We start from the raw sequence: 10,250 nt of genomic DNA, 5'->3' as shown, positions 1-10,250 counted from the left end.
AGTTTTAGTGGGAAATGAAATGCATTTCCAGGGAGCATGCCCACGTGTGCTTCTCTCTGGTGGATGCCATAAAACACCTCTGAACTTGAATTAGTTTCCAAATTCTTTCTTCACCCAGTGTTCGGCAAATTTCAGCATTTGCATGCCATCTTCCCTAATTTCTCTGCCCTACCTCCCTGCCTCCTGTGTTATTATTTACTTTCTAGTTTTCTGTGATTCACTTTTGTTACTCAAATACCTTGGCTTAAAAGTGAAAAACAGGTATGGCGCGGTGGCTCATGCCTGTAATCCCAACACCTTGGGAGGCCGAGGAGGGTGAATCATCTGAGGTCGGGAATTCGAGACCAGCCTGGCCAACATGGTGAAACCCCGTCTCAACTAAAGATACAAAAATTAGCTGGGCGTGATGGTGAGTGGCTGTAATCCCAGCTACTTGGGAGGCTAAGGCAGGAGAATCACTTGAACCTGGGAGATGGAGGTTGCAGTGAGACGAGATCGCACCACTGCACTCCAGCCTGGGCGACAAGAGTGAAACTCTGTCTCAACAAATAGATAAATAAATAAATAAAAATAAATAAAAAATAAAAAAATGTGAAAAATTCTCACTGCTCACAATTCTGGGAAACTAGTATCTCCTGCCACAAATAGACATGTGTAAAATTAGAGGGGGAACAAAACGGTATCAATACCTGTTAGGTAGATTCTGGTCTCTGCTAAGGACCTTGAGACTGAGATTTGAGATCTCTTTGATCAAAAGGAGAGTGACAAGTGTTAGGTGGTAAAGAAACAGTAAATGCAAACCAAGGCTTTCTCCTTAAAGCAATGAAGTACGTTGAAAAGGGAGCACTGCCAGGAGCTCCTTTGTGGTGATGGGTTCTGTATCTATGCTGGTGGTTGTACAGAGGTATGCACAAAATAAAATTGCATAGAACTACACACACACACACACACAAATACATGTAAAGACTGGTGAAATCTGAATGAAGTCTGTAGCCTAGTTAACAATATTGTACCAATGCCTATTTCTTGATTTTGATATAGCAATAAAGTTATATAAGATGTCACCATGCAGGACTTTCCGTGTTATTTTTGTAGGAACATCCTATAAGTCTGCATTATTTCAAAATAAAAAAAATTTTTCACTGGGCACGGTGGCTCATGCCTGTAATCCCAGAACTTGTTGGGACGGTCAGGCGGGTGGATCACTTAAGGTTAGGAATTCAAGACCAACCTGGACAACATGGTGAAACACCATCTCCACTAAAAATACAAAAACTAGCTGGGTGTGGTGGTGGGCGCCTGGAATCCCAGCTCCTCAGGAGGCTGAGGCAGGAAAATTGCTTGAACCCAGGAGGCGGAGTTTGCAGTGAGCCAAGACTGCGCCACTGCACTCCAGCCTGGGCAAGAGAGCAAGACTCCTTCTAAATAAATAAATAAATAAATAATGGAGGGGAGTAGTATCTTCCCTGTGTGACCTGCATCTGTGTACCACCTAAAATCAACATGTGTACTGTTCACTTTGGGCAAAAATTGGTGTATCTTTTTCTGCAGGTAAAAACCTAAGTATATTCATTTATCTGGCTTTGGGCTCCTAAAGAATAGGACATAGTATCATTAGAGGCAGGAGAGCACTGTGGTTAGGAGCCTAGGCTCAGGATTCCAACAGAAATGGAGGGAATCTCAGATTTACTTTGCCAGTAGAGAGACCTTGAGTAATGGTCTTAACCCTCTCATAGTCTAAGTCTTTTTGATTGAAAAGTGAAGATAAGGTGATTATGGTTTTAGGTAGATTTTATGAAATAATTCAGGTAAGGCACTTTGCATACTACATGGCACTTAATAAGTGCTCAATAAATATTTATTTATTTTTATCATCCTCTTTCTCTTATTCTCCCTCTTTTTCCATCATCTTCATCATTATCACCAACCAATCAATCATTATCATTGTCATCATAATGGATTGAATTGTGTCCCTTAAAATGATATGTTCAAGTTCCAACCCCTGCTATCTGTGATTGTGACCATATTTGTGAACAAGGTCTTTGCAGATGTAAACAATCAAATTAAGATGAAGTCATACATGCTTGCAGGGACCCTACTCCACTGACTGGTGTCTTTATTAAAGAAAGAAGAGGGTGATTTGGAGATAGAGACAAGGACAAGATACTCAGGAAAGGAGACATGTAAAGATGGAGGCAGAGGCCAGGCACGGTGGCTCACGCCTGTAATCCCAGCACTTTGGGAGGCCAAGGTGGGCAGATCATATGAGGTCAGGAGTTTGAGACCAGCCTGGTCATCATGGCAAAACTCTGTCTCTACTAAAAATACAAACATTAGCTGAGCATGGTGGTGCATGCCCGTAATCCCAGCTACTCAGGAGGCTGAAGCACAAGAATCACTTGAACCTGGGAGGCAGAGGATGCAGCTGCAGTGAGCTGAGGTCGCACCATTGTGCTCCAGTGAGCTGAAATCACACCATTGTACTCCAGCCTGGGTAACAGAGGAAAACACTAAATTAAAAAATAAATAAATAAAAATTAAAAAATGGAGGCAGAGATTGGAGTTATACTGCCACCAACCAAGTAATGCCAAGAATTGCCAGTTGCAACTAGAAGCTAGAAGAGGCAAGAAAGAATTATTTTGTAGAAACTTCAGAGGGAGCATAACCCTACTAACACCTTGATTTTAGACTTCTAGCCTCCAGAATTATGAGAGAACAAATTTCTATTATTTTAAGACAGCCAGTCTGTGAGATTTCCTTATGGCAATTCTAGGAATCTAATACACATTTTGGTACTGGGAAGTGGAATGCTGCTATAAAAAATACCTACAAATTGGCTGGGCAAAGTGTTTCATGCTTGTAATCCCAGCACTTTCAGCGGCCAAGGTGGGCAGATCACTTGAGATCAGGAGTTCAAGACCAGCCTGGCCAACATGGTGAAACCCCGTTCCTACTAAAAATACAAAAATTAGCTGGGCATGGTGGCATGTGCCTGTAGTTGTGGCTACTTGGAAGGCTGAGGCATGAGAATTGCTTGAACCTGGTAGGCAGAGGCTGTAGTGAGTTGAGATTGCACCACTGCACTCCAGCCTGGTTGACAGAGTTTGACTCTGTCTCGAAAAAAAAAATAAAAACCTAAAAATGTGGAAGTGGTTTTGAAACTGGCTAGTGGGTAGAGGCTGAAAGAATTCTGAGGCATTGACAGAAGAAGGCTAGATTGCCTTGAAGGGATTATTGGTAGAAATATGGACATTAAGGGAGATATACTGATGAGAACTCAAAAGGAAGGGAAGAGGCTGGTAATTAAAACTGCTATTATTTTAGAGAATACATATATTGTCACAGTCTGTTGTAGAAATATGATAAGGAAAGGTGCTTCTGTTGAGGCCTCAGAAGAAAATGAGGAAACAAAACAACAAAAAAAGTAAAAATAAAAAAGGAACTGAGGAAACCAAAAAAATTATTACACACTGGAGGAAAGATGATTCTTGTTATAAAGTGCCAGGAAACTTGGCTGAATTGTGTTCTGTTATTTTGTGGAAAGTAGAACTTGTAAGCAGCGAACTTGCATATTTAGCAAAGGAGATTTCCAAGCAAAGTGTTGAAGGTGTGGCCTGATTTCTCCTTGCATTTATAGTAAAATGCAAGAGGAAAGAGTTAAATCAAGGAAAGAACTATTAAGCAAGAAGGAGCCAGAACCTGGTGATTTGAAATAATCCCAGTCTATCTATATTTCAAAATATGCTAAAACATACTCTCGAGAGAATTCCCATAGAGTGGCTGGAAAACCATTTGCTAAGGAGGTTGAATTTTTTTTTAAATTTTTTTTTTGAGACAGGGTCTCTCTCTGTCATCTAGGCTGGAGTGCAGTGGTGGGATCTTGGCTGACTGCAACCTCTGCCTCCCAGGTTCAAGTGATTCTCGTGCCTCAGCCTCCAGAGTAGTTGGGACTACAGGCATGTGCCAACACACCCAGTCAATTTTCATATTTCTTAGTAGAGATGGGGTTTCACCACATTGCCCAGGCTGGTCTTGAGCTCATGACCTCAATTGATCCACCCACCTCACCCTCCCAAAGTGCTGGAATTGTAGGCATGAGCCACCACACCTGGCCTAATCTTTTTGTTTCTGACTGCTGTCTCTTGTTTCTAAAGAGATTGAATATTTGGCTAATGGAAACAATCAGCCATCCCAGCAGAAGCCAGGAATAGAGATGAGATTATCCAGGAAAGAGCTGTGGAGAACCCTCTTACCTGATGGTGTGGACTCTGTGAGTTGCACAGGAGACCCACAAAGTTTTGAGAATGTTATATCAGCAGAAGCACTGTCACCCTGAACTGAAAGGGACATAAGCAGAATTAAATGAAGCGAAGCTGTTAGACTTCCAAAATGTCACAGGCAGGATACGAACTCATAGAGGTACTGAGCTTCAAACATGTGTTTCCTTCAAGAAAAAGGAAGAATGACTGTGAGGACATCCCTAAGACTGACAGGGCTTCTGTAGGCTCAGAAGGCAGAGCATCAGCCCGTTGAGGATTATTTTCAGGCCTTGAGACCTAATGAAATTTGTCTTGCTGAGGTTTTTTATTTTTTTAGACAGAGTCTTGCTCTGTCTCCCAGGCTGGAGTGCAGGGGTGTGATCTCGGCTCACTGCAACCACACTGCCTTCCAGGTTCAAGTGATTCTCCTGCTTCAGCCTCCCAAGTAGCTGGGATTACAGTCATCCACCACCATGTCTGGCTAATTTTTGTATTTTTAGTGGAGACAGGTTTTTGCCATGTTGATCAGGTTGGTCTTGAACACCTGACCTCAGGTGATCCACCCACCTTGGCCTCCCAAAGTGCTGGGATTACAGGCATGAGCCACCGTGCCTGGCCTTGTCTTGCTGAGTTTTGAACTCACTTGGGACAAGTTACCCCCTTATTCTTTCCATTTGCTCTCTATGGGAATGGAAATGCATGTCCTATATCTGTCCCATCATTGCATTTTGGAAGCAGATAACTTGTTTTATACTTTCACATTTCCACAGATGAAAAGAATTTTTGCCTCAGGATTCATGATACCCAGAGTTGCACCCAAGCCTGATTTAGATGATTTAGATGGTAAGATTTGGGACTTCTTGAGTTGATTTTTTTGTTCTTGTTGTTTGTTTGTTTTGAGACAGGGTCTTCCTGTGTTGCCCAGGCTGCAGTTCAGTGGCACAATCAGCTCACTGCGTTCTCTACCTCCTGGGCTGAAAAAATCCTCCTGCCTCAGCATCCTGAGTACCTGGGACTACAGGTCTGCACCACGATGCCTGAGCACACCATGCCTCACTAATTTTTGTATTTTTAGTAGAGATGTGGTTTCATCATATTCCCTTGGCTGGTCTTGAACTCCTGCACTCAAGCAACCCACCTGCCTTGGCCTCCCAAAATGCTGGGATTTATAGGCATGAGCCACCACGTCCGGCCATTAAGTTTCTATTTCTGTTCTGATCTTTATTATTTCTTTCCTCCTATTAATTTTGGGTTTAACATTTCTGCCCATTAATAGTGAATGATCTGAAAAAGAAATCAAGAAACCAATCCCACTTATAATAGCAACAAAATAAAATGCTTAGGAATAAACCTAATCAAAGAGGTGAAACATAAAACGTTGATGAAATAAATTGAAGAAGACACAAATAAATGGAAAGATGTCCCATGTGCATGGCTTGGAAGAATTAACATTGTTAAAACGTTCATACTACCCAAAGCAATTTATACATATTCAATGCAATCCCTATCAAAATACCAATGACATTATTCACAGAAATAGAAAAAACAATTCTAAAATCTGTATGGAGCCACAGAAGGTCCTGTATAGCTAAAGGAGTCTTGAGCAAAAAGAACAGAGCTGGTGTCATCACACTACCTTCAAAATATATTACAAAGTTATAGTAACCAAAAACACATGGTACTGGCATACAAATAGACAGACCAATGGAACAGAATAGAGAACACAGAAATAAATCTGCACACTTATAGCCAGCTGATTTTTGACAAATTTGCCAAGAATCTACACTGGGGAAAGGACAGTCTTTTTGGTAAATAATGCTGGGAAGCTGGATCTCCCTACACAGAAGAATGAAACTGGATCCCTATCTATCACCGTATACAAAAATAAACTCAAAATGAATTAAAGACTTACATTTAAGACCTGAAATAATAAAACGACAAAACTACGAGAAGAAAACATAGGGAAATGCTTCTTGACATTGGTCCATGCAAGGATTTTTTTTTTTTTTTTTTTTTTTTTTTTTTTTTTGCATAAGACCTGAAAAGCACAGGGAACAAAGGCAAAAATAGAAAAAAATGTCATTATTTAAAGCTAGAAGACTTCTTCACAGCAAAGGAAACAATCAACAGAGTGAAAAGACAACCTTCAGAATGGGAGGAAATATTTGCAAACTATATATCTGACCAGGGGTTAATATCCAGAATGTATAAGAAACTCAAACAACTTAATAGCACAAAACCCCAAAAAATCCAATTAAAAATGAGCAAAAGCCTTGAATAGACATTTCTCAAAGAAGACATAGAAATGACCAACAGGTATATGAAAAAACACTCAACATCATTGCTAATCATGCTAATCATAGGTAAACATCCTAATCATCAGGGAAATGCAAATCAGAACTACAATGAGATATCATCTTACCCCAGGTAGAATAGTTACTATGAAAAAGACAAAAAATAACATATGCTGGCACAGATGTGGAGAAAGGGGAACCTTCGTACACAGTTGGTGGGAATGTAAATAAGTACAGCCTTTTTGGACAACAGTATGGTGGTTCCTCAAATAACTAAAAATTGAGCTACCACATGATCCAGCAATCCCACTACTGGGATTGAAATAAATATGGGAAATGAAATCAATATGTCAAAGAGACATGTGCACTCCCATGTTTATTGCAGCACTATTCACAATAGGCAAGGTATGAAATCAATCTAAGTGTCCATTAACAGATGAATGGATAAATATTATGTAGGTATATGTATATGCAATGGAGTACTATTCAGCCATTAAAAAGGAGGAAATTCTGTCATTGGAAGCAACCTGGATGAACCTGGAGGACATTATGTTAAATGAAATAAGCCAGGCACAGAAAGACAAATACCACATAATCTCCCTTCTATGTGGAATCTAAAGAAGTTGATCTCATAGAAATAGAGAGTAGAATAGTGGTAACCAGACGTGGCAGAGGTTAGTGGAGAGGAAATAGGGAGAGATTGGTCAACACGTACAAAGTTGCAGTTAGATAGGAGGAATAAGTTCTTGTGTCCTACTGCACAATAGGGTGACTACGGTTAACAATATTATTTTTTGTTGTTGTTGTTTTTTGAGATGGAGTCTCACTCTGTTGCCTAGGCTGGAGTGCAGTGGCATGATCTTGGCTCACTGCAACCTCTGTCTCCCGGGTTCCAGTGATTCTCCTGCCTCAGCCTCCCTGAGCTGGGATTACAGGTGCGTACCACCGCATCCAGCTAAGTTTTGTTAAAAATAGAAACTAAAAATGTAGAGCTGGGGTTTTGCCAGTTGGCCAGGCTGGTTTCGAACTCCTGACCTCAGGTGGTCTGCCCAGCTTGGCCTCCCAAAGTGCTGGGATTATAGGTGTAAGCCACTGTGGTTGGCCAACAATATTGTATTATATATTTTGAAATAGCTAGAAGAGAGAATTTTGAATGTACTCACCACAAAGAAATCATAAATGTATGAGGTGATCGACGTGGTAAATACCCTGATTTAATTTTTCCACAATGTATATATATATTGAAACATCACACTATACCCCATAAATATTTATCATTATTATGTGTCAACTAGTAACAAAATAATAACCAATAATAACTAACAAACAACAAAACATCACAATAAGCCGCAGACCACAAAGCTTATTAGATGTAAAGTAAGGTTAATTCTTAAATGTATTAGATTTAGATTATTCCTCTAACTTTGCTATGGAACATTAATCATTCATAGCAAAATATTTCCTTTAGCTGATTATATATATATTTTTTCTCAGTTAATTCAATATTATTACACATTTAGAGTTAATAATTTTCTACCAGGCTTTTTTTTCTACTTCAATTTGTTTCCTCCAATGGGATATAAGACAAACACCCAGTTTGCCTGAGTTTTTAAAGCGTATTTCCTTTGCTCACTTGAATGATCAATAAAGACATCAGTCCAATTGGCAAAGTGAAAAGGGGGTTCTACCAGATTTTAATACACAGTAAAATATATGTAAATAAACCAGAAGTAATGTTTTCCCTGACAAAACTATTTTGAAATCACTTTCAATTCATGTACCATGAAAAATGTTTAGATTTTCCCCAATGATGTAATTGTAAATTAAGATACATCTTATATACCTGCATAGCTTATGTGCTAACAAAGATGATAGTAACCCAGATAAACTGTGTGTTAGTTTTTCATATGTCTCAATGGGGAATCAATTTTTTTTTTTTTTTTTTTGAGACAGGGTCTCACTCTGTCTCCCAGGCTGGAGTGCAAGTGGTATAATCCTGGGTCACTGCAACCTCTGCCTCCCAGGTTCAAGTGATTCTCATGCCTCAGTCTCCTAAGTAGCTGGGACTACAGGTACCCACTACTATGCCTAGTTAATTTTTGTATTTTTAATAGAGACAGGGTTTCACCATGCTGGCCAAGCTGGTTTCAAACTCCTGACCTCAAGTGATCCTCCCACCTTAGCCTCCCAAAGTGCTGGGATGACAGGGGTGAGCCACTGCGCCAGCCTGTTTTTTTCTTTTAAATCATCTTGCCCTCAACATCTTAGTCAACGCTTATATGAAATTTTAGCAAAACAGTGATTGAAAAGCGGAGAATGTAAAGTCCTAGAGTTGGAGGAGTAGTTCATCCGGAAGCATCCGCCAAGTGATTGACTTTTTGGGAATGGTAGGAATAGAACAGGTCCGAGGAGTTACTTTTCTGGAAAATCAGCAAGTACTCATTGCCTCTCGTTCTTCAACTGAAGACAGGATTAACCAAGACAACGTGATTACGTATTTGGCAAAGAGCTTTAGACCTCACATCCTGTACAGACCTCACATCTTGCCTTACTCTCAGAAAGAGAATGAGGATGCTGTTGGACCAGAGGGAAGAAAAGAACCAGTTCATGCTGATGCTGCCACATTTATGTCCCAGAAGAGGAAGGCTGAGGAAACCAAAATTTGTGTGCCAGGCAAGCACTTAAAATACTTCCCATCTATTTTTCTTTTTTTTTAAACAGAGTCTCACTCTGTCACCCAGGCTGGAGTGCAGTGGCATGATCTTGATCTTGGCTCACTGCAACCTCCACCTCCCCAGTTCAAGCGATTCTCCTGCCTCAGCCTCCTGAGTAGCTGGGATTACAGGCGCCTGCCACCACGCCTGGCTAATTTTGTGTTTTTATTAGAGACAGGGTTTCGCCATGTTGGCAAGGCTGGTCTCGAACTTCTGACCTCAGGTGATCCACCCACCTCAGCCTCTCAAAATGCTGGGATTACAGGCATGAGCCACTGCACCCAGACAATACTTCATCTTTTTAAGTCCTACCAACATATATGAGAAAGATGTCAATGCTGTCTTATAAATAAGAACCCCAAGGCTCAAAGAGGCTCATTTGTGCTTGCTTTTATTTTGTTAATTAGCATTTATTGAGTACTCTTGCTAGGTGCCAGCACCTGTATAATTTATTTACGTATTTTATCCCATTTGGTCTTCAAAACTTGTGTGCCATCATCCATACTACAAGTATGGATAAGAAATGTTAACACATTTCCATTCTTAGGGTCAGGGGGCAATAAATAAACACTCCCGGAACAAATTGAGGAATGAGAGGCAGTAGTCAGAAACAAAGAGATCAGGCCAGGCGCAGTGGCTCACGCCTGTAATTCCAGCACTTGAGACGGGAAGATCAGGTCAGGAGTTCAAGACCAGCCTGGCCAACATGGCAAAACCCCATCTCTACTAAAAATACAAAAATTAGCTGGGTGTGGTGGTGTGCACCTGTAATCACAGCTACTCAGGAGGCTGAGGTGGGAGAATTGCTTGAACCCAGTAGACAGAGGTTGCAGTGAGCTGAGATCGCACCACTGCACTCCAGCCTGGGCAACAAGATGAGACTCTGTCTTTAAAAAAAAAAAATTGGAAAGAAAGGAACAAGGAGAACAAAACACCACATGGAATACTGGTGGCCTTGTGAATGAAGGTTGCTTTCCAATAT

The 10,250-nt window shown here is 40.6% G+C and overlaps 1 non-coding gene across 1 annotated transcript; it reads right to left on the bottom strand.

Annotated features, from left to right (window-relative positions):
* Nucleotides 1–8,112: 8,112 nt before the first annotated feature.
* On the bottom strand, nt 8,113–8,238 carry LOC129468714 (small nucleolar RNA SNORA27). The gene has a single exon (XR_008652792.1). It is a non-coding gene; the product is annotated as a small nucleolar RNA SNORA27 (small nucleolar RNA).
* Between the last annotated feature and the right edge of the window lie 2,012 nt (nt 8,239–10,250).

The sequence above is a fragment of the Symphalangus syndactylus genome, chromosome 18, assembly GCF_028878055.3.
Source record: "Symphalangus syndactylus isolate Jambi chromosome 18, NHGRI_mSymSyn1-v2.1_pri, whole genome shotgun sequence".
Taxonomy (NCBI): domain Eukaryota; kingdom Metazoa; phylum Chordata; class Mammalia; order Primates; family Hylobatidae; genus Symphalangus; species Symphalangus syndactylus.
This window is presented reverse-complemented; position numbering and strand designations above follow the sequence as displayed.